This window comes from Pristiophorus japonicus, chromosome 2 (genome assembly GCF_044704955.1).
Source record: "Pristiophorus japonicus isolate sPriJap1 chromosome 2, sPriJap1.hap1, whole genome shotgun sequence".
Lineage (NCBI taxonomy): Eukaryota > Metazoa > Chordata > Chondrichthyes > Pristiophoridae > Pristiophorus > Pristiophorus japonicus.
In genome coordinates this window covers 82301580-82324019 of record NC_091978.1, presented here as the reverse complement: position 1 = coordinate 82324019, position 22440 = coordinate 82301580, and positions in this window count along the sequence as shown.

The following is a 22440-nucleotide window of genomic DNA, read 5'->3' as shown; positions in this document are numbered from 1 at the left end:
AAGTGTGGTCAGTGCTTCAATGCTGGGGATGTTGGCCTGGATGTGGACGCTAACGTTGGTGCGTCTGTCCTCCCAGGGGATTTGTAGAATCTTATGGAGACATTATTGGTGGTATTTCTCCAGCGACTTGAGGTGTCTGCTGTACATGGTCCATGTTTCTGAGCCATACAGGAGGAAAAAACCACCCAACCTCTGTCATCGAGCTCCAGTACGCGGACGACGCCAGCGTCTGCACACATACAGAGGCTGAACTCCAGGACATAGTCGATGTATTTACTGAGGCGTACGAAAGCATGGGCCTTACGCTAAACATCAGCAAGACAAAGGTCCTCCACCAGCCTGTCCTCGCCGCACAGCACTGCCCCCCAGTCATCAAGATCCATGGCGCGGCCCTGGACAACATGGACCACTTCCCTTATCTTGGGAGCTTCCTATCAACAAAAGCACGCATCGTTGACGAGATCCAACACCGCCTCCAGTGCGCCAGTGCAACCTTCAGCCGCCTGAGGAAAAGTGTGTTTGAAGACCAGGCCCTCAAAACTGTCACCAAGCTCATGGTCTTGCCTGTTAGCACTACTTGAATGTATCACATGGTGAGTCAGACACTGGGCCAGATCAAAAGGATCCTACAACCAGTGTAGGATCCTTATTTAAATATTGTAATGAAGCTTTTTAAACTTTGACACGTGCCCTGATGCCTGCGGAGGAGCCCGATCCAATATGTCAGGCATTGCACTTCCAGGGAAGAATGAACACATTCGCTCTACCTGCCACGTTAAGACCTTTAGGCGCCTGTTTTATTCCCGTCAAACAGGCACTGCACAATTGAATTTCTAGGTCCTTTTATCGGGTCTCTGTGAGTTGCAGAAGGAAGCTTTGCAAGGGGTGGTGGAGACACATTAGATGTGCCAGAAAATGCCTCCAGAGATTTGAAAATAATTTTGCGTATATCATTTTCTTGTGCAGGTGGAAGAATGATACATTTTGAGGAATTAAAATGCATTATGGTCACACACTTGTTGCATTAGACAGCTGCGTTGAAATATGATCCATAAAGGGATTTGCAACAACGCAAATGCTTTGAAATCTGGGCCAATGGTTTCATATATTTGCATTAATAGTGTCAAGCATATCAGGAATCGAATTTATCACTGGACTGAGTGGAATCATCCTGCTTGGGAAGGGGCAAGGCAACTTTCACAGCAAATATGCATGAGCTGCGCGTGATTACTGCTGATGCAGAAGAACAGAACTGCATATTCCTGTTTGTTGGTTTACTGGTGGCAGAAGATTAACCTGTACTGCTTCTTGAATGCATGCTGTTGGGCTTTGGTGGTTGCTGACAAGTGCAGCACTCCTCTTGTTGGCTTGACTTGTAAAACTATGCTAAATATTGACCTGGTTGCATTATAAATACATCATGGCTGATTTTAATCGTGCTCGCTCGACGGTAAAGATGATACCAGGATTGCGAGGGTACACCTATCAGGAAAGGACGAACAGGCTAGGTCTCTTTTCTCTTGAAAAGAGAAAGTTGAGCGGTGACCTAGTAGAGGTCTTTAATGAAAGGTTTTGATAGAATAGACACACAGAGAGTGTTTCCACTTGTGGGGTAGTCACCAAGAAACCAGAATGAACTCAGAAGAAGCTTCTTTACCCAGAGAGTGGTGAAAATATGGAAATCGCTACCACAAGGAATGGTTCAGACAAATAGTATAGACTCATTTAAGGGGAGGCTAGATAAGCATATGAGGGAAATGAGGATAGAGTGTTATGCTGATAGAGTTAGATGAGGAAAGGCAGGAGGAGGCTTGAGTGAAGAATGAACGCCAGCATGGACTAGTTGGGACGAATGATCTGTTTCTGTGCTGTATATTCTATGTAATCCTATCTATGTAATTCTATGCAACCAAGCGGGTGGGCAGTTAAAATGGGCATGGTGACTTACCCCCTTCTGATCCTGCTACCTTCCTGCTCAGTTGCAATTTTAACCTGCTGGTTTGTGCAGATGGGTGGGACACCTGCTGAAGGACAGCAGGGTTCTTCTTTAAATATGGGGATCGGATACCGATGACATCATCGAGGCCTGCTGGGGAAGCCGTCATGGGTTAATCGCCAAGCCAAGTGGATCCAACACCAGAAAAGGCATGGGAAGGTAAGTAATTTTTAATACTTTTGGTTACCATGTGGGCTAGGAGAAGCTGGATTGTTCCTCTAGGCTACGATTACGTTAATCATCTAAGCTTGAGCTTTTGGTTGAGTGAAAATTAAAGGTTCTTTCTGACAAATTGCAACCTATGAAATTGATGGTGGGACCCAGGAGAAAGATAAAGCAAGGTAAGTACAAGGTACGAAACATATTTTACAGAGGGGAAAACGTACAGTAGAAACATGGGTTAGATTAAGGTAAAATAAAAGTAAAAAAAAAGTAAAGAACAGCGAATGGAAAAAATCAGCGGATTGCAAGGTGACAAGAATAAAAGGGTTTAAATTTTTTGAGGAGTTTTGCAACTGCACTATTATTATTTACTTCAGTGTCATAGTGCATGGGCTGAAAGTTCTCTCAATCTGTCAGCAGTCTAAGGGTACATACGTTAAAAATTTTGCTAAGTTATGGCTTAAAATTAACATCTTACCTTTGTGAATAAAGATACCCGAAAGGATACCAACACTGAAAGTCTGAGATTTTTCACCACAAAATCTAGTGCATATCTGCCACCGAAGATGGTGGCGGCGGGGGGGGGGGGGCGGTGCTAGGACTCAGGTCCCATGAAGTTCCCCCCCTTGGTCCTGAAAGGGGACAATCAACTAGTTATTTGGGGTTCCAGACTGCTTCTCCCACCTGTACCCCTCTGTGAGGTCCATTCGTGCCCCTCTGGAGGCCACTGTATCTCTCTCAGCATACCAGCCTCGACTGTTATGTTAGATCCATTATGAACTGGAGAAGTGAGAATTCCTGGTGTAGGGAATATCCATCCCCATCTCCACCTCCTTGACATCGGGGGCCTTATAAGATTCTGCCACTTATAAGGCAGACTGGGAATACCCAGAGTCGGCCTCTTTCTTGTAGGCTCTGATGGACTCCCACCAGAGTTATGGCAGGAATTTGATGGAGTCCTGAAGGAAATGCGGGACCACAGGTGTTAATATGCAGATATTCGTGCATGGGATGTGGGCATCATTGGAAAGGCCAGCACTTATTGCTCATCACTAATTGCACTTGAGAAGGTGATGGTGAGACGCCTTTTTGAACCGCTGCAGTCCGTGTGGTGAAGATACTCCCACAGTGCTGTTAGGGAGTGTGTACAAGGATTTTGACCAAGCAACGATGAAGAAATGATGAAATATTTCCAAGTCAGGATGGTGTATGACTTGCAGGGGAACTTGGAGGTGGTATTGGTCCCATGCACCTGCTGCCCTTGTCCTTCTAGGTCGTGGAGGTTGTGAGTTTTGGAGGTGCTGCCAAAGAAGCCTTGGCGAGTTGCTGCAATGCATCTTGTAGATGGTACACACTGTGACCACGGTACGCCGATGGTGGAGGGAGTAAATGTTTAAGATTCTGGATGCGGTACCAATCAAGCTGGCTGCTTTGTCCTGGATGGTGTCGAGCTTCTTGAGTGTTGTTGGAGCTGTACTCATCCAGGCAAGTGGTGAGTATTCATCACACTCCTGACCTCTACCTTGCAGATGGTGGAAAGGCTTTGGGGAGTCAGGAGGTGAGACACTCACCACAGAGTACCCAGTCTTTGACCTGCTCTTGTTACCACTGCCTTTATGTGGCTGGTCCAGTTACGCTTCTGGTCAATTGTGACCCCCAGGATGTTGATGGTGGGGGATTTGGTGATGGTAATGCCATTGAATGTCAAGGGGAGGAGGTTAGACTCTCTCTTGTTGGAGATAGCCATTGCCTGGCACTTGTGTGGCACAAATGTTACTTGTCAATTATCAGCCCAAGCCTGAATGTCGTCCAGGTCTTGCTACACGCGGGCATTGACTGCTCCATTATCTGAGGAGTTGCAAATGGCACTGAACACTGCAATCATCAGTGAACATCCCTACTTCTGACCTTATCATGGAGGTAAGGTCATTGATGAAGCAGCTGAAGATAGTTGTGCCTAGAACACTGCCCTGAGGAACTCCTGCAGCGATGTCCTGGTGCCGCGATGATTGACCTCCAGCAACCACAACCATCTTCCTTTGTGTTATGTATGACTCCAGCCAGTGGAGAGTTTTCCCCCTGATTTATTTGACTTCAGTCTTACTAGGGCTCCTTGATGCCACACTCGGTCAAATGCTGCCTTGATGTTAAAAACAGTCACTCTCATCTCAGCTCTTTAATTCAGCTCTTTTGTCCATGTTTGGATCAAGGCTGTAATGAGGTCTTGAGCCGAATGGTCCTGGCAGAACCTAAACTGGGCATCAGTGAGCAGGTTATTGATGAGTAAGTGGCGCTTAATAGCACTTTCAACGTAACCTTCCAACACTTTGCTGATGATTGAGAGTAGACTGATGGGGCAGTAAATGGCCGGAATAAATTTGTGAACAGGACATATCTGGGCAGCTTTCCACATTGTCGAATAGATGCCAGTGTTATAGCTGTACTGTAACAGCTTGGTTAGAGGCACAGCTAGTTCTGGAGCACAGGTCTTCAGCACGTCAGCCAGGATGTTGTTGGGGCATATAGCCTTTGCGATCTGCCATTTCTTGATATCACTTGGAGTGAATCGAATTGGCTACAACTTGGCTTCTGTGATGGTAGATACCTTAGGAGGAGGCCAATATGGATTATCAACTCGGCAATTCTGGCTGAAGATGGTTGCAAACGCTTCAGCCTTGTCTTTTGCACTCATGTGTGGACTCCGCCATCATTGAAGATATTCATGGAACCTCCTCCTTCACTTAGTTGTTTAATTGTTCCCCACCATTCACGACTGGATCTGGCAGGACTGCAGAGCTTTGATCTGATCCGTTGGTTGTGGGATCGCTTAGCCCTGTCTGTAGCAGGCTGCTTCTGCTTTTTATCATGCATGTAGTCCTGAGTTGCAGCTGCCCCAGGTTGGCACCATTTTTAGGTACACCTGGTGCTGGTCCTGGCATGCTCTTCTTCACTCCCCATTGAATCAGGGTTGGTTCTCTGGCTTTATGGTAATGGTAGAGTGAGGCCACGAGGTTACAGATTGTGGAGGAATACAATTCTGTTGCAACTGATGGCCCAGGGCACCTCATGGATCCCAGTTTTGAGCTGCTTGATCTGTTCTGAATCTATTCCATTTAGCATGGTGGTAGTGCCACACAACACGATGGAGGGTGTCCTCAGTGTGAAGACAGGACTTTGTCACCACAATAACTGTGTGGTGGTCACTGCTACCAATGCTGTCATGGACAGATGCATTTGCGACAGGTAAATTGGTGAGGACAAGGTCAAGTAGGTTTTTCCCTCATGTTGGTTCTCTCACCACCTGCTGCAGACCCAATCTGGCAGCTATGTCCTTCAGGACACGGCCAGCTCGGTCAGTAGTGGTGCTACCGGGCCACTCTTGAAGACCCCCACCCAGAGTACATTCTGTGCCCCCGCTACCCTCAGTGCTTCTTCCAAGTGGTGTTCAGCATGGAGGAGTACAGATTCATCAGCTGTACGAAGGAGGTAGGTGGTAACCAGCAGAAGGTTTTCTTTGCCCATGCTCGACCTGAAGCCATGAGTCTTCATGGGATCCGGAGCCAATGTTGAGGACTACCAGGGCCACTGCCTCCTGACTGTATACCACTGTGCCGCCACCTTGGGTGGGTCTGTCTTGCCGGTGGGACAGGGCATGGTAATAGAGGAGTCAGGGACATTGGCTGAAAGGTGTGGTTCTGTGAGTATGACTATGTCAAATTATTGCTTGACTAGTCTATAGCTGGTGCCTCGGGCAATGCCGGGTATCCGTCTGGTTTTATTATTCTTATTGTTTCTTTTAGTGTTTTTTTTACAACTGAATGGCTTGTTATGCCATTTCAGAGGGTAGCTAAGAGTTAACCACATTGTTGTGTGTCTGGAGTCACATATAGGCCAGAACAGGTAAGGACGGCAGATTTGCTTCCCTAAACGACATTAGTGAACCAGATGGGTTTTTACGACAATAGTGTCCAAATTCTAGCTGTGATACATGTAGAATTGATAAAAGCTCCTTATGTCTTGATCCTGAGATGTATGTAGGCACCTTTGGTCATGAGTCCACGAGGCAGGGTGTGGTACTTAAACTGTGTAGACTGTAGTCCTTTATTTGCAATTCCCAAGTGAGGACACCCAGCTGTGAGCTTCCTTTTATACTGGGTTACCTGCAGTGTGCAGGTAACCCTTAGGTCTCCAGCAGCAGCACCCTCTGGTGTACAGGTAAGGTGTGTACAGTGTAAGGATACATTCAGTGTTACAGACATCATATTACAAAACAAGCATGCCTATATAACAACACTCCCACCTAAGCATTTTTAATATCCTTATTGTCATGACCTGGGGAGGTGATCAGTAGAAAGCTATGGGAGGTTGTGGTGAGGGTTGTGTGGGTGCCAGTTATGATCCCTGTACTCCCTCATACATTCCTCCCACCTCACACACAGACCATGTGGGTGTCACTGTTGTGGGATCCCTCAGGGGTGTCGCCATAGCAGCAGGGGATAGGGTGCATACTCTGTGATGTGGGTAATTGTGTGGTGGTGGGCAGGGCCACAGGACTGGGTGGGCTCCTTGTCCTCCAATTGGGATGAGAGTCTGGTTATCCCAGGGTTTGCCAGGGATTCTGGAGGGTATTGGCCTCTTGCTCCTGGTGTTGGCCTTGGTGGCCAGGGGATGTAGGGCTGGTCTGGGGCAGGTTGCCAGTGGTGGTGGCTGTGCTACCCATTGACCACTGTCCCTGTAGTGGGTCTGCTCCCACTGGGTGTGTGTGGGCCCTTCCAGGGGCATCACATTTGTTCCAAAGATCCAGGCTACATGGTTTGGTAGCCAGCTGGACCTGGGGGTCTCCCACAGGGGGATTCCTCTAGCATTTGCAAGATCCCTGTCGAACCAAATGTCCTTTAGCAGTGTCCTACCTGTATACATGACATCTTGGCTCTGATCACACATAGTCGAGCCTATATTATTGACTGCCTTTACATTATAAATTACAGCATTTGCATCACTTTTTGGTGTCATTGTCTCACCAGACATGGTTACATTAGGCATTTCAAAATCTATGTCATAATCGTCAAACATACCAAGCTTGTTCTTAACTTTACTTACACAAGCATTCATCTCATTTGTCACATTAGTTACACCAGTATCACAATTCATGGTTACATTACCATACTTGCACCCTTTTACTGCATCTTTAGCTTTAAAGTCCTTGTCATCATTAAGTTGAAACTGTCCCTTTAAATTTGTTTGGTTACTGGTTTCCTTTAAGGGAGCCTTCCAATCCGATTGGCTGCTCAGTGCCATGTGTTGCTCCTCCAACGCTGCCCCTCGTGGTCTGGCCACGGCCATTTTGTTTGCAGGTTCTTCTCCTTGTGGTGCGGCTGCCATCTTCTGACTCTCCTCCAGGTAGGCTGTGGTGGTCTTTTCTTCCTCAGGTTCGGCCATGTGCATCGGGAATCCACTTCTTTTGACGATGTTCACCTCTTGGAGTCCGGCCCTGGCCCGGAAGGTGGAGTTTGGGTTTTCGGTCCTGGAGATTTCGCCGCGATGTTGTGAAGTCGTCTCCGCGCAGTCGAGCTGGACAGTGGGATCTCTGGATGCAGCGGTGGATCCATGTTTGATGTTGATTGCTGGAGCCCGGAGGCCATCACCACTTCGACCGACTTGGACCGGGTTCTTCCAATTCCTTCCCAGCAGCGTGGGACCATCGCCGGCTACGATCCACAGGGGAAGTTTGTTCAACATGCCGCTCTGGGAGAGCTTGATGTCCACGCTGCCAACGACCGGAATTTTACCTTTGGTGCAGGTGAGCAGCTTCGCTTAGACAGGATGCAGTTTTGGTCGATTGGCGGGATTTATCCAAATTTTTTCAAAGGTCGTTTGGCTCATCAGAGGCTGGTTCGCCCCAGTGTCAATCCCCATAGAAACTGGGACCCTGTCGATGTCTACTTCCATCGTTCATGGAGAACTTTCAGTGGAGCAGGTATAAACTCCAAACTCTTCTTCCAGGGGTAGAGCAGCTTCACCTTCATCTGTGTCGGAGCCCCGGTGATCAGCCAACTCATCAGAGACGCGGTGAGTAGAGCTTTTTCTGCACATTCTTTGAAGGTGCCCTTTCTCTTTGCAGCCTTTGCATGTGTAGTCTTTGTAGCGGCACTGGTGGGCCCTGTGGTTTCCTCCACAGCGCCAGCACAGGGCCATCCAGTTTGCCCATCTGGCAGACTCAGGGTTGCGGGACTCGGGGCAGCATTTCTGCCTTTAGAAGTATCCATGCTGTGCACTGCGTTCGCCGGTTTAGAGTCCTGGGTCAGTATTCGCCTGGAGTCGCCGGCCAAAACCATGTAGGCCTGGCTCACTTGAATTGCTTTCTGCAGGGTGACCGTGATGTCGGCAGAGAGCAATTTATGTAGGAGGCCCTCGTGGCCGATTCCATTGATAAATATGTCCCTTAGTGCTTCATTAAGGTGGTCTCCAAAATCACATGGTGCAGCTAGTCTTCTTAAATGTGCAGCATACTTAGTAATTTCTTGGCCTTCGGGTCGCCGGTAAGTGTAGAACCGGTGCCTGGCTGTGAGGATGCTTTCTTTAGGTTTTAGTTGCTCCTGTATAAGTGTTACAAGTTCCTCATAGCTCTTCTCCGGGGCTAGCAAGTCCCTGACGAGATAATGGATAATGGGCCCACGACTGCTAAGCAGCATGGCCCTGCGCTTGTTCGGTCGTGTCGCTGGTGCGTCCCTATTCAAGTTGTTGGCTATGAAGAAATGTTCCAATCTTTCCACAAAAGCATCCCAATCTTCCCCATTGATAAATTGCTGGAAGTTGCTGAGATTCGACATGCTGAGCGTGTAGTTTGTGACCTCGTATCCTCGTCGCCAGTTGAGATGTATGTAGGCACCTTTGGTAATGACTCCACGAGGCAGGGTATGGTACTTAAACTGTGTAACTGTAGTCCTGTATTTGCAGCTTCTTGAGTGAGGACACCCAGCTGTGAGCTTCCTTTTATACTGGGTTACCTGCAGTGTGCAGGTAACCCTCAGGTCTCCAGCAGCAGCACCCTCTGGTGTACAGGTAAGGTGTGTACAGTGTAAGGGTACATTCAGTGTTACAGACATCATACAACAAAACAAGCATGCATATATAACAGATCCCAAATTTAGTTTTTAAAGAAGTGAATTGAATCTGGATTGCTTTGATAAAATACTAACTTCTATTTGAAAATTCAAGATGACAAGACACAAAACTAAACTTGAAATATCAAAATTCAAATAGTTATGGTGTAAAGGCAGGGGCATAGAACTAAGTGGATAGCTCTTTCAGAGAACTGGTAAAGAGCAATGGGCCGAATAGTAATTCCTGCATTGTATAGCTCTATGATTCAAAGTTTCTCATATTGCCACGGGTGCTGAGGAATGTAAAAAAAACTGGGTTACATGTAAGGTGTACCATATATAAATCTGAGTGTAAAGGCCAAGGATGGGGTTGTGCCAGGGGACAAAGTTAATACTGCTTAAGGAAGAATGGGACTAGTTTTGTTCATCACAAGGGAGGGAGAGTCTGTGATGAACCCAGGTGATCCATCTTGTTTCACATCGTAAGCATCTCTACATTACATTTCTGTTATAATTTTGGTAGCTTGCCAATTCTACAGCAACTTTAAAATGGCACCTGCAACTACAATCTGGGAGAGTTTGTCTGCTATATTTGCTTCTTTATATTGGAACAAGGTGAAAAAATCCACATCCCTGGCTATTATGTAGTTGCCTGTAGGCAGTCTGCTGTCAGAACAAATGGTTTGATGGTTTCCTTGGACAGATATGTGAGTTGGCTACTGCAAGAAAGCGTCAGAGCTATTATCTGAGATGTCTGTCTCAACAAGGAGTGCTGTTTACCAGACTGACAGGTGGAGAGTTGTGAGTCTGGTACCCAAGAGGCTGCCCTGTTACCTGTGAAAACAAGATTTGATTGATGAGTTTTTGACTGCAAGAAATGTTTCACGGTGGGTTCTCTTTGATTAATTGTGGATGATATCTGTCCATCTTCCAATAAAAAGAAGAAAAAACTGCAAATGGTGGAAATCCAAAACAGAAACAGAAAATGCAGGAAAATACATTACAGGTCAGTCAGCATCTGTAGAGGGAAAATAAAAATTGATGCTTTGAGAGGTTTTCAGCTCACCTTTTCATAGAACTCTATGCCCCCCACCCCTCCCCAAGCGTAGAACCTAACTGTATCTAGAGTGAATTCACCGCTTTTTCAGAAGGTGTATCTGGAAGATCATTTCAAGTATGACCTCCTTTTGCACAAACAAGTGCTTTTAGAATATCAACTATGTACTATGTTAATATAAATGCTGATATGACTTTATGTAGCATGTTTTGACAAATATATTTCAAATATCTGCATTGCTGAAAGATCGTATTGCACATAGCAATGTTTTATACTCCTCAGGTACAGTATAGAATTGTAATCCATAATATTTTTCAGCTACATCTTCAAATAATATTCATCTTCCTCCCAACCAATAGCTGACTACATGGATCTAGAGCCTTCATGACACCTGAGGAAGTGGTGGACGTTATGTTCAGCTAATTTGGAGGTCTAATATTTTAGAAGGACTTCACCTGCTGGTTCGGATCCTTCCCAGACCCACCACACAAAACCATGCGGCCATCAAAGAACTGCTTAAAATACTTGAAGAGACACATCTTTTGCAACAGTCAAGAGCTATCTCCTCAAATTTCTATGTTTGTAATTTTGACTGTGTACAAGAAAATAAAATGGCCGATACTGAATCAGCTGCCCATTTTACATCTCTCCCAATTTATATTTCTGGAAGTCAAAATGATCCCCTATTTCCCAACACACCCAGCAACAGCTAGGGAGTGGCCAAATTATTCAAGGTATATGTTGTAGGCTCTGTGCATTCCTCCTTACATTGGCTGTGCAATAATATATATCTTTGACCCAGAAATTCCTGGGCATATCTACAGTGTAAGAGAGAAGTTGCACTATTTCTCAAGGAACTGATTTACGCTGGTTTTACGTTGAAACATCATCACGTGCAGATTACTTCAATTGTTTGCGCCGCTTCCGAGAACAGCCACCGAAATCTATGCTGCTCATTTACATATCTCTGCACCCACCCTCCAATCCGGCAAAAGACCAGCTCACATGAGTTCCCTATATTTATGGCAATAATGTGTTGCCATTGATTTACCCACAAAATTTAGGGGCAATAGGACCTAAAGTCAGTTGATTATCATCATAACTGGAGGGGTAACTGCATTTCTCAGGTCTGGCGCTTTAAATTTTTATAGGATAGCGACTTTTATAACTATCGACGCTTCCTTATTCAAAAAAAATCCTTTTTTATTTCCTATATAAATAACTTTAATTGTTAGATAGAAACCGCAGTGTCTATGCTAGAGATTATAATCCTTTTCCCAAGTTCCACTCCAGTGTACCATCAACTTATTTAAATGAACATTCAACCTGAATGTATAGAAATTGCAAGATCCCAAGCATCCTCCACAGGCGCAAGACTAATTTCTAAAAAATTGTGGTTACAAAGTTGATCCTACACTAAAAAAATAACTAAAGCACAAAAGCAGAGTTCTCAGGATTGCTTACATATTGACTATTATGTGATTTTCTGCAATAGAGATTGGTGCATTGGGTCGGAGAGATTTTGCAAATACATATCAAAATAAATGAATAAGCATCCAACTCATCAATATAATTCTAAAGGTTGCATGGCACCACGTAAGGACGTTGTAGCTAAATTCAAATCTGGTTTTGTGAAAAAAAAATCACATTTGGCCTTCTTAAATTAGTTGCACTTATCAAAGATGAGCAGTTAATGAAGAACAAAGTTAAATTTCTTTGCAAGTTTGATTACTAAAATAAATATACAATGAAGTAAAAATGTTGGCTTACCAGTGTATAGCTTGATCACCTTTATTAGGATATGACTAAAATAACTAATAATTTAATCCCCTTTCCAGCCACATAGAATGCAGAAATTAGAACGCAAGGTAATACAACTGAATGTCTGCTTGTATTCCATTGGGTTTTGATATGTCCTTACTATACAGTATAAATGCACATGAGGCCCATATTTGAGATAAGGTCACTCTGTGACCAGTTACCTTTATTACCAAGACCTCAAGTGATGAAAGTGGGTGGAGCTTCCCCTTTTATACCTGAAAGTCCAGGTTAGGAGTGTCTCCCACAAGTTCACCCCCTTGTGGTCAATGTTCTCAAGGTGTACAACTTAGGTCAGCTTATACATGGGTTACACTGATAGTGGAATACATGACAGGTTTTATGTTTTGGCACAGGCAAATAGGCTCCACAGGAAATCTGGGCACAAGTTCCCATCAGCAAGATCAGAGCAGGAACTGGTGTAAGTATTGGTGTAATTTCTGCGAAAATGCAATCCAGGAAATTTTGGGCTTTTGTATCAGAGTATGCAAGTTGACCGGTGAAGGTAACCAAGCAGGTTAACTCTACAACCAAATTACTATACTAGGCCAGCACCAGCCATCACGTTTCAAGGAGCTCAGAGAAGACACCAGACAAACTTAGAGTGTCAGCTTGACTCAGTGATGCTGTTTTTACTTTTGAGGCAGAGGTTGCGGGTTCAAATCCATTTGTTTGAGGCTGATCCTGCACTGCAGTACTGAGCGATTATGACATTGTCAGAGGATGGGTGAACAGAAAAGATCCCATGGCACTACTTGAGAAAAGGGTAGATTCTCCTGGTGTCCTGACTGACACCCATTCCTCAACGAACACCATCAAAATAGCTTTAACTGGTGACTTATTGCATTTGTGGACCATGCTGTGTGCAGATGGGCTGCCTACAGACTGCATTTCAAAAATAATGATTGATTGTTAAGTGCTGGGAGGTCCTGAAGACATGAATGGTGTTAGATTAATGCAAATTCGTTCTTTGTTAGAATTCTCTGATAATCAGTTCGGGATTAGGGAGAAAACTTCAGATGCCACTCTGACCACACAGCATCTCAGTTAAAACCTTATCAAATGGCATTTCCTTCCCATGAGTCTGATATATTGGGTATAAGTTAATATTATTGGGAGTATTATTACATTTATAAATTAGCAATGAAGTAAAATACATTCTAAATTTATATTTCTCAAAATAAATTGTTTCTTTCCATCATTTTTACATAGAATTACATATAATTTACAGCACAAAAAACAGGCCATTTGGCCCACTGCTGTTTATGCTCCACATGAGCCTCCTCATACTCTACTTCATCAAACCCTATCAGCATAACCTTCTATTCCTTTCTCCCTGATGTGTTTATCTGGCTTCCCCTTGAATGCATCTATTTGCCTCAACTGCTCCTTTAGGTAGCGAGTTCCACATGTGCACATGAAGGGCCCACATTTGGCCCTTCGGTTTTTTCGGCGCACCTCCGAGCCCCCCGCCGACATTTTACATCAGAAGCAGTGCCAAAAGAATTCCGTGTGATCATGGCCGATTCTCGAGCCGTCTGTGGAGCTGGCGCAGTGCAGAAGAAAGACAAGGGGGCCGAGCTAGGTCCCAGTGCTGAAAACAGTGCCGGGACTTCTGCACATGCGTGCTAGAGTCTGTGCGCATATGCAGTAGCTCCTGGCAGGCCGTTTCGGCAAACCCGCGCTGCAGGCTGTGTGGGAGGGGCTGAAACAGGCCATGCAGCGAGAGGCTGCAAAGAGATTTAGATAGGTTAAATGAATGGGCTAAGGTTTGGCAGATGGAATACAATGTCGGAAAATGTGAGGTCATCCACCTTGGAAAAAAAACCAGTAAAAAGGAATATTATTTGAATGGGGAGAAATTACAACATGCTGCGGTGCAGAGGGACCTGGGGGTCCTTGTGCATGAATCCCAAAAAGTTAGTTTGCAGGTGCAGCAGGTAATCAGGAAGGCGAATGGAATGTTGGCCTTCATTGCAAGAGGGATGGAATACAAAAGCAGGGAGGTCCTGCTGCAACTGTATAGGGTATTGGTAAGGCCGCACCTGGAGTACTGCATGCAGTTTTGGTCACCTTACTTAAGGAAGGATATACTAGCTTTGGAGGGGGTACAGAGACGATTCACTAGGCTGATTCCGGAGATGAGGGGGTTACCTTATGATGATAGATTGAGTAGACTGGGTCTTTACTCGTTGGAGTTCAGAAGGATGAGGGATGATCTTATAGAAACGTTTAAAATAATGAAAGGGATAGACAAGATAGAGGCAGAGAGGTTGTTTCCACTGGTCGGGGAGACTAGAACTAGGGGGCACAGCCTCAAAATACGGGGGAGCCAATTTAAAACCAAGTTGAGAAGGAATTTCTTCTCCCAGAGGGTTGTGAATCTGTGGAATTCTCTGCCAAAGGAAGCAGTTGATGCTAGCTCATTGAATGTATTCAAATCACAGATAGATAGATTTTTAACCAATAAGGGAATTAAGGGTTATGGGGAGCGGGCGGGTAAGTGGAGCTGAGTCCACGGCCAGATCAGCCATGATCTTGTTGAATGGCGGAGCAGGCTCGAGGGGCTAGATGGCCTACTCCTGTTCCTAATTCTTATGTTCTTATGTTCTTATGTCTCTAGCCCTGGCTGAATGGGCTCCCTAATCGGCGGCCTGCTGCGTTCCCTAAGGTAAGAGTTCTATTTTTTATTTGATATTTACTGATTGATTTTGGTGCTTTAGGTGCAGGGTTCCTTCTATTTTTTTTTTTATTTATTGATTGCTTATTACTTTGGTCTTGGCTCTTTAGGTGCAGGGTTCCTTCTATTTTATTTGTTAAATAATTGCTTATTACTTTTTGTGCTTTGTTTGGTGCTTAGTGGTGCTTTGCGCTAATTCCTTAACTGTAAGTAAGGTCTTTCTGTGCGGAGAAAAGTGAACACATACACTGCCCTAAGTTAGTTTAGTACAACTTTTTTCTGGTCAAATTGGCATAAATGGTGTAAGTGGCTGGGAACACCCCCTTTTGAAAAATAAACTGACCAAACAAAAAACCTAACTAACTCACTTACACTGGCGCAAATTAAATGGCCATATTTGCAACTAAAAAGATACATCAGAAAAATCAAATTGCACCAAAAAAGATGGTGCAACTCATGGGGAAATTTGAGCTCAAAGAGCTGTGACCTGCAGGGCTACAGACCTAGTGCTGGAAGGTGGGATTAGGCTACGTAACTCTTTTTCAACGGGCACGGACACGATGGGCCAAATGGCCTCCTTCTGTGTCATAATTTTTCTATGATTCTATTCTATGATTCTAAGATTCTAACCAGTCCTTGAGTCTCCTGAATTTCTTATTGGATTTATTAGTGACTATCATATATTTATGCCCGCAAATTTGTTCTCGCCACATATAAGAACATAAGAACATAAGAAATAGGAACAGGAGTAGGCCGTACGGCCCCTCGAGCCTGCTCCGCCATTCAATAAGATCATGGCCGATCTGATCATGGACACAACTCCACTTCCCCGCCCGCTCCCCATAACCCCTTATCCCCTTATCATTTAACAAACTGTCTATTTCTGTCTTAAGTTTATTTAATGTCTCAGCTTCCACAGCTCTCTGAGGCAGCGAATTCCACAGATTTATAACCCTCTGAGAGAAGAAATTTCTCCTCATCTCTGTTTTAAATGGGCGGCACCTTATTCTAAGATCATGCCCTCTAGTTCTAGTCTCCCCTATCACTGGAAACATCCTCTCTGCATCCACCTTGTCAAGCCCCTTCATAATCTTATACGTTTCGATAAGATCACCTCTCATTCTTCTGAATTCCAATGAGTAGAGGCCCAACTTACTCAACCTTTCCTCATAAGTCAACCCCCTCATCCCCGGAATCAGCCTAGTGAATCTTTTCTGAACTGACTCCAAAGAAAGTATATCCTTTCATAAATATTGATACCAAAACTGCATGCAGTATTCCAGGTGTGGCTTCACCAATACCTTATATAGCTGTAGCAAGACTTCCCTGCTTTTATACTCCATCCCCTTTGCAATTAAGGCCAAAATACCATTGGCCTTCCTGATCACTTGCTGTACCTACATACTATCCTTTTGTGTTTCATGCACAAGTACCCCCAGGTCCCACTGTACTGCGGCACTTTGCAATCTTTCTCCATTTAAATAATAACTTGCTCTTTGATTTTTTCTGCCAAAGTGCATGACCTCATACTTTCCGACATTGTACTCCATCTGTCAAATTTTTGCCCACTCACTTAGCCTGTCTTTGTCCTTTTGCAAATTTTGTGTGTCCTCCTCACACATTGCCTTTCCTCCCATCTTTGTATCATCAACAAACTTGGCTACATTACACTCAGTCCCTTCTTCCAAGTCATTAATATAGATTGTAAATAGTTGGGTCCCAGCACTGATCCCTGCGGCACCCCAATAGTTACTGGTTGCCGACCAGAGAATGAACCATTTATCCCGTTCTCTGTTAGTTAGCCAGTCCGCTATCCATGCTGATATATTACCCCCAACCCTGTGAACTTTTATCTTGTGCAGTAACCTTTTATGTGGTACCTTGTCTAATGCCTTCTGGAAGTCCAAATACACCACATCCACTGGTTCCCCTTTATCCACCCTGTTCGTTACATCCTCAAAGAATGCCAGCAAATTTATGGAAATATTGGCCCTGAAGTTCTGGCTTCCCTCGGTCCGTACTGAGTGTGTACGGACCCGGGAAGGCATCGGAAAAGCCGATTTTCAGTGCACAATGCGCATGCGCTGGAAACCGGCTTTACCAATCTGTCAAGCTGGAGCTTGTCAGATCTTTCACATCTCGGGAGTGAGGACATTTGCAAGGTTAAGATTGCAGTATTTACCCATATCTTTCCCAGCAAATGTCCTCAAAACTATTGTGCCTGATAAAAGCAGGCGCATAGCCTACTTTTACAGGTGTAAGAATTTTAAAACACACAAAAACATTGTAAAGTAAAATGTTAAAAACACATTTTATTGTTAAAACCCTCCCCACTATGGTAAGTTTATTTTAAACCATAATTTAAAAACTTTTTTAAAAATTCGGAAAATATATAATTTTAAATACATAAATAACTTTAATTTAAATTAATAAAAATATGTTGTGCATTTTTTCTATCTTTTATTATTGGTTATGTGTGTTTTGGGCGCTGTTTCTTATTCATAATAATGGGAACTCCAAATTACGGAGTTCCCATTATTATGAATGGGAATATGCTATACCTGATTGGCTGCCAAGTGCCATGTGACTCCAGATCTAGGCCTGCGCACGTCCTGCGTGCACGCGCTGTGACGCACAGTCAGGGGAGGCCTCTGGACCGGTATCTTGCCTGGGTGCAGCAGCTTCAGGTAGGAGCGCTTCTTTTTTCTCGAATCCAGTCGAACGCCGGCAGGAAGGAGAAACCTGGATTTCTGGGCCACTCTCTCTACGTTTACCCTAGCAAACCCTTTTATAGTCTTAAAGACCTCTATCAGCTCATCGCTCAGCCTTCTCTTTTCTAGAGGAACGAGCTCCAGCCTGTTAAATCTTTCCTGATAGGCATAACTTCTCAGTTCTGGTATCACCCGAGTAAATACTTTTTTGCATCTTCTCCAGTGCCTCTATAACCTTTTTATAATATGGAGATCAGAACTGTGCACAGCACTCCAAATGTGATTTAACAAGTTTACCATGACTTCTCTACTTTACAATTCTATCCCTGTAGAAATGAGCCCCAGTGCTTTGTTTGCTTTTTTATGGCCTTATTGACCTGTGTCGCTACTTTTAGTGATTTGTGGATTTGTATCCCTTAGATCCCTTTGCTCTTCTTCCCCATTTAGACAGTTATTTTCCAAGGAGTATGTGGCCTCCTTATTCTTCCTACCAAAATGCACCACTGCACATTTATCTATATTAACATTCATTTGCCAATTACACGCCCATTCTGCAAGTTTATTAATGTCTTCTTACATTCTGTTGTAGTCTTTTTCAGTATTAACTATACCTTCCAATTTGGTGTCATCTGCAAATTTTGAAATTGTACTTCTGATTCCAAGTCCAAATCATTTATGTAAATGGTGAACAACAGTGGTCCTGATACTGATCGTTGTGGAACACCACAATCTGTTATATCTTCCAATCTGCGTAACTACTCTTAACCCCCTACTTTGTGTACTGATATTTACTTCGAAATATTAATGCATAAATTTAGATCATTGGCCTTCAAAGGTACAACTCTAAAAGACCCAGGTACTTATCCTTCACCTACAGCTAAACTAACAGGCCATAACAATATTTTTTCCTATCAATGTTCAATCAATATCCTGTAAATCTTTGTATTGTTCTAATAATTATTATTATAGGTATGCTTTTGTGTTTTGTTATCTATCTTATGGTGCATTGAGTGCTGATCTAGATGGGTATGTTAGAGTTATGGCTGCCAGCTGAATCCTTGATCAGAGGAAGGTACCAGGATAGCCAGTTCACTGTGATAGAAGGCTATGCGATGTTGCAAAAGGATATTTACTCCTAAAAGTTTAGAAAGCCAGCAGGCAACTACACTCCATCTTTCACATGAGTACTGAACTTTTCAATAATGTTCACTTCAGCAGTGCCGCTGTAGATGATGGAAAGAACTGTAGTACTGACAATAAAAGGGTGATTTTACGAATCCACACTACTAGCACTCAACCTTGCTTCGCACAAGCATATAACAGAAATATGGACATGCACTGCCCATGATTTTACGAACATTAATTTTAATAGAAAATTGGGAGCCATGCTGACTCGACTTTCTGATATATAACTGGTGACTGAGTCTCCCTGTCCATAGTGCACTCATAAAATGAATTTTTGTAATTTAACAATAAAAAGGTTTAATGAGCAATGCTAATATAAAAATATTCACATCACAAACAATGATGAGGTAATTGATTTCTTAATATTTTGCTCATAATTTAATTACTGCTATTTCACTTTATTTCGATTTATTGTACCCATCAATTACAATAACAGAGTGTGTCTCATAGTCATGAAATATATATCTGACCAGTTAACAATGATGTTATGAATGAATGAATGATCTGCACAATCGGTGATTCATCTCAGGCTTGTAGACTGAGCAGCGCCATGCCCAATGATCAGAGCTTACTTTGCCCTGCTGTCAGGATGTTTTGTTGTTCTTCTGTCTTGTGTCTTATAGAAACACTAGCCCTGAAAACAGATCATGGAATACTAAAGCAAGCGTGCATAATAATTGGACTGAAATTCCTCTCTCCGCCTTTTTAGCTGAGCCATTAACCCATTAGGGTGTCAGCTATGGCTCAGTGGGAAGCACACTCGCCTCTGAGTCAGGATGGTTGTGGGTTCAAGTCCCACTCCAGGGACTTGAGCACATAAACCTGGGCTGACACTCCGAGGGAGTGCTGTACTGTCAGAGGTGCCGTCTTTCGGATGAGATATGAAACCGAGGCCACGCCTGCCCTCCCAGGTGGACGTAAAAAATCCCATGGCACTATTTTGAAGAAGAGCAGGGGAGTTCCCCCCCGGTGTCCTGGCCAATATTTATCCCTCAATCAACATAACAAAAACAGATTATCTGGTCATTAGCACATTGCTGTTTGTGGGAACTTGCTGTGCGCAATTTGGCTGCTGCGCTTCCCACATTACAACAGTGACTACACTCCAAAAGTACTTCAATGGCTGTAAAGCAATTTGAGACGTCCCATGGTCATGAAAGGCTGCTATATAAATGCAAGTCTTTCTTTATGTGTGATCAGTTATCATCCACCTTGGTGCATGAAGGTTCTTGCCTTGGAATGGAAGATGGCCTTAACTGAAATGGAAGACAGCTTGACTCTATCCCCTCATTCCAAAGCTGCCGTATCTTCTGTTGATGTAGGGAGTTGGAATCCTTTGCCATCTATGACTAAGGCATGTGTACACTACTCAGTAAAGGTGAGGTGGAATACCTTCTGAACAGTGAGGTTATTCAGCATACTGTAATTGTTCTGCACGCTTTGGTTGATTCACAATATAAAATCTATAAGCATTCAAGCAGCAGGATCACTGCTGAAGGACATGCTTGCTGTATGATGGAGCTGTCATCATGAGTAGTAAATATGCTCTACAGGCATCTGCGGGTAATGCAACAAGATCATGAGCTAAAATCCTTAGCTTTGAGGTTAGTCTTTAACCTCCTTAAACACTGCTCTGTTAGCCCTGGATATGACATTCAGACCTTTGGATATCTTCTGAGCATTCTGCACCTGTAGGCTCTAACCTTATGATCGTGCCATATCAGGAAACGAAGATAACAACCAAAGAAAGAAAGAAAGACTTGCATTTATATAGTGCCTTTCATGACCACCGGACGTCCCAAAGCTCTTTACAGCCAATGAAGTACTTTTGGAGTGTAGTCACTGTTGTAACCAAAATAGAAGCAAATATACCTTCGTAGCTGCTGTCCTCCTACTAGGTTTGGCAAAGTATTCATCTTGTTAGCAATAGCTCTAAGCTAGATTTGCAATTGAAATATGCGCAAGTGTCTTTTGTATTTGGATACTCAAATCAATTAAATGGCCTAACTTGATCTTTTTCTGGCAGAATTAGAACTCTTTCCCCAAAGTATAAACCTATGCCAGAAACTGGAACTCTCCATGTAAACTGTATGACTTTCATGGCCGATTGTATGGCTGTTTCCAAATATAAGACAATAGGCAAAGCTACTGACTATTGGAAACCCATCCCCCTAAAATTTCTTGACTCTAAATAGAGATGGGCGTAATGAAGTATTAGGTAGAAATATGTCTGCGGAGTGTCTGCTGCTGCTAATGTTTTTATTCTTATCTGTGCACATCATGCATAGATTTTAATTAACGTGTTTTTATGTATCCAATATTGTATACAGTCACAGTTATAGTTTTCATATCTAAACAAATTATTTTGGGTTACATAAATGGAGAAAACAGATCGCAAGAGATTTTCACTGGCTCTGCTTGGTGAAAACAGGATATTAGCATCCCCAAAATCGCGAGGCAAAACCCACTGCCCGTTCGTGCTACCAATCACGTTGGCTCCATCTTGAAATGGGCCTACTGCTAGGCCGCCGCGCGCCCACCTGTTTCAGGCAGTAGTCCCATTCAATATGCAAGTTGGGTCCTATGATGTACATAGGACTCTGATTGTCATTTTGTGAAACAACTGGGCAGAGCATGAGCCATGCACGCTCCACCTAGTTTTAGTCGGTGGTACCTGTATAGCCAAAGAGTACAAAGAACGGTAATTTTAAAATCATTTTGTGTGGCCAGGAGGAATAAGAGTGCTTCTCCGGGCCTGACAAGAATAATATGGGCTGCGCTATCTATCTATCTCCTCCTATCTGTTTTCTCCTTTGTGTAACCCAAAATAATTTGTTTACATAAGAAAGTTATAACTGCATCTGTATACAATCTTAGATACAAAACAAAACGCATTAATCAAAAACTGTGCATGATCCCTTTCCACCTGAACCTACCATGCTGTCGGCCGGGTGACCCACTGGGCCATCTGATATTGTGCTGACATGGGGCCAGTGAGCTGCAGAGGGGAGCCCATTTGGTGCCCGCAGCATGCCAATGGCATGGTGATAATGCCTGGCCCTCTAAATGGACCAGACCTCCCGCTGGCACTATCGGGCATCTAACCAGCGCACTCCACTAAAATATTTAAAATCTATCATAAGTCTCAGTGTTCCTCCGCAGATTTAAAGTAAGGTGCTGGATGGTAAATCATTCCTTTAAAATGTGTTATCCCATTCAGAGTGAGTGCTTTGCGTGTTTTATTTTGCTAAAGATATCTCAGGAAAACAGAGTTAATGGAAAAGGAAGTATTTGGATTCACTGTTCAACTACTAGTGCAGACTTTTGAAATGCCCAAATTTTCACTTAGTTTCCTATAAACTGCTTTCAGAATGAAAGCAGACACATTTTAAATGTCATTCTTGGGATGTGAGCATTGATGGCAAAGCTGGCATTTACTACTCATCCCCAGCTGCCCTAGAGAAGTTTGTGGTGGGCCTTCTTTTTGAACCATTGGTAGCAGATTGAAAGGGTTGAGTAGCTTACTAGGTGACTTTGGAAAACAGTTAAGAGTCCACCACGTTGGTGTGGGACTGGAGTCACATATGGGCCAGACCATGTAAGCGCAGCAGGTTTCCTTCCCAAAGTAAACGAGTCGTACTTTAAACAATAATCCAACAGCTTCATAGTTGCTTTTTACTGATACCAGCATCTTATATCCAAATTGTTTTTAAACTGAATTACAAGTT